This window comes from Paroedura picta, chromosome 17, assembly GCF_049243985.1.
Source record: "Paroedura picta isolate Pp20150507F chromosome 17, Ppicta_v3.0, whole genome shotgun sequence".
Classification (NCBI taxonomy): Eukaryota; Metazoa; Chordata; class Lepidosauria; order Squamata; family Gekkonidae; genus Paroedura; species Paroedura picta.
In genome coordinates this window covers 5,899,221-5,902,425 of record NC_135385.1, presented here as the reverse complement: position 1 = coordinate 5,902,425, position 3,205 = coordinate 5,899,221, and positions in this window count along the sequence as shown.

The window sequence follows — 3,205 nt, the reverse complement described above, 5'->3', positions numbered from 1 at the left end:
TGCCGGACGCAGGGGGGGAGGAGGGAAGCCTTTCTGGCTCGCTTCCGCGTCAACCCCCTGCGTCTGAAGGCGAGCCCCTTGCTCCGGAGTCGCTCCGGAGCCAGCTGTTTGGAATGCTTGCGGAGAGTCGCCCGTAACGCGCCCTCCTGCCCCCCTCGCTAATACTGAAATTGTTCTTTGTTTTAAAACCCACAACTTTTGTGTGTCCTCCTTTACCTTCAGTAATCGTTTTATTGTGTTTTATCCCTTTATTGTGTAAACCGCTGTGAGCCCGATCGGGAAGCGGCGGTATATAAATTTAAATAATAATAAATAAAATAATAATAATAAAGTTTGCTTTTAAAGTTGTTGGAATGATGCATTTGAGTGTTGCTTTTAACCGTCTTGCAAGTCACTGTTTGCATGCACGTTTTAACGCATACATTTTAATCCAGTGCCCCTATACGGGGGGGGGGGCAGAATGGGGGTGATGTGGGGTGGGGTGGGATGAGAGAGTCTGGGGTAGGGGCTTTTACTGGCTTTTAGGCCTGATGGAACCTGCCTCAAGTTGTTAGAAAGAGGAGGTCTAAAATTCAAATCAAATCAACAAGCAATTAATTAATTATTATTAATAATACATTAATATTGTTATCTGGGGTGCCAATCCCACCTTGCTTTTGAGCCAGCAGAACATCTTGTCAGATCTCGGAAGCTAAGCAGGGTCAGCCCTGGTTAGGATTTGGATAGGAGACCACCGAGGAAGTTAGGGTCACCCTGCAGAGGGAGGCAAACCACCTCTGTTGGGCCTACTGCCTTGAAAAGACTACAGGATTGCTGTAGTGGGGCTACTGTGAATTTATTCATGTGTTCCATTCTCTGCAAAGAGGACCGAAGGTGGCCTGTATAATTATCCTCTCCGCCGTTTTATCTTCTCAACAACCCTGCAAGGTAGGTCAGGCCAAGAGTCTGGAACTGGCCCAAGGTCACCTGGTGAACTTTGTGGCAGAGTGGAGATTTGAACCTGATTCTCCCAGTTCCTAGTACATCACTCTACACCACCCGGCTCCCTTTGACCTGAGGGCATCAGAAGTCGGAGGGAGTCCCATCTGGTTTCGTGGCTGGCGTGGGGCAAGCCCGGCTTTACTACCTGGTTAACATGCTTAGGATGGGGTGCTGAAGACCACACGACCGAATGTGGGAAGCAAGGGTTTCTCTTTGCAGTGGAGATTTGGAACGTTATTGCTTGAGATTTAAAGAAAAGATCCCCCACAGAATAAAAAAGAAACGGAAAAATCTCAGGTAGTATCTCTGAAAGGGACAAGGAGAGGGCCGTCTAGTGGTGTGCCGTAATACTGCTAAATAACTTGAGTGAAAACTGGAGAATAAATAAGAGAGCATGATTTTTAAAATGGTGGTTTTTTTTAATTCAAATATACAGGACCTGGAAAATATCCAATTTTTTTTCAGGTCCACTATACCCTATGGCAGGGATAGCTAAACCGTGGCTCTCCAAATATCCCCAGAAAAATGCTGCCAGAAAAGGCCCAGTCCAGTGTAAAGCAAGGACAAAAATACAATTAAAACCCTCAGTAAGATTAACTGCACAAGTCAGTCAAAACTCCACCAGTGGCAACCGAAAAGCAACACGAGTGGAAAATGTTATCAGACCTTACAGTGGAGAGTAGTGATCAGATGGTGACAAAACAGGAAACCCAGAGAGGGGAGATTACTGTAGATCATGTCCAGATAGCACCAACATTATGGGAAACCCGATAAGACTTTAATCTGCAAGAGCAACCATGTGAGAATAAAAACGTCCCTTCAGCAAACGCCGCTGAGAGGAACAGACCCAGGTTGGAATCAAACTGCATCATAATTTGAAAAAAAAACGGGCCGTGCTCTTCGATATCTAACATCTGGCCAGGCTGCTGTCCTGACAAGCTGAAAAATTCTGTCTTTTACCAGTAATTTGAATCAATCCTCATGAGAAAAACGGGGATTTCTTGCGCTCTGCCGTTTTTAAGAGGCGGCCGTACATTCATACAGGCATTTAAGAAATGGTTCAATCAAATTATGCTTTTCACTGACCTTACAATTCATTTATTTTCTGCCGTGCTCCCTTGCTTCCCGTTCAGTATGCAACCAAGATATATCTAAATTTCTGTGTAATACATATTTTTCTTTGGTAAAAGGTATGTTTTGTTTTAATAGGCCTGATACTGTGCAATCCCACTATCCTTCTCTCCCCCCCCCCCATCTTGGGAGATGGCTTCCTAAATAAATAAATTAAATTGTATTTATTTAGATATTTATTTGAGCCCAAAGCGTAGGCTGCTTCACAGGAAACAGATGCCAACAGAATCAGAAGCGTCACTGGTCTGTAATAGGTGGAATCAAACATAACCAACAGGGTAATACATCTCATAAGCAGGGGTGCCAGCCTCCAGGTGGCACCTGGGGATCCCCCAGAATTGCAGCTCATCTCCAGGGGACAGTGATCAGTTCCTGAGTGCAAATAACTAGGCTCAACATACCTTGTCTTATATTGTTGTGTCTGTAGACCTGCTGAGAATGAGCTTGAGGTCCAAGGCAGATCGTAGCTTACAATGTAATTGACCAACGCAAGGCTAGATCCCAGCTCCCAGATCCAGTCAGCTTAAACCGAAATTGACCGAGAGCACCGATTGGTGGGAAGATCCATCTTTTGCTCATGTATATAAATTGGGGTTACCTGGGGAATTTTTGGTTCAGTTCTAAGTTCTGCTTGGACCATGCTGGGGTCCTAATAACAAGCTCAAATCATTACTGGTGTCTGCATCCACTTCTGAACCCATGAATTTAATATATATGCAATCCAGGTTTGTAGGACATGGAGAAGCATATGCATTAATTTTTCCTGGATGCGTTCATTCAAAAACACTCAAAAGGAAGGGACTACATGCTTTCTGCCCCTGTTCTTTGACAAAGGTCGAGCTTTCTAGAAATTCATGACCGCCATCCGTGCCAAAAAGGGTATTTCATCAGTGCAGTTACCAGAACTCCTCCTTCAACACTTTGGGCTTCCCTTCACAGTTTTCAGAGTGTGGCCCCCTTCCAAACTACCAGAGATCCCCCCCCCCACCAGAGGGCCATATGGACCTCAGTTGAGAATGGCTGGTTTAGGTTATTGAAAGGATGTCATTTCCACATCATTCAATGTATCCTGTTCTTACCTATCAGTTCGTTT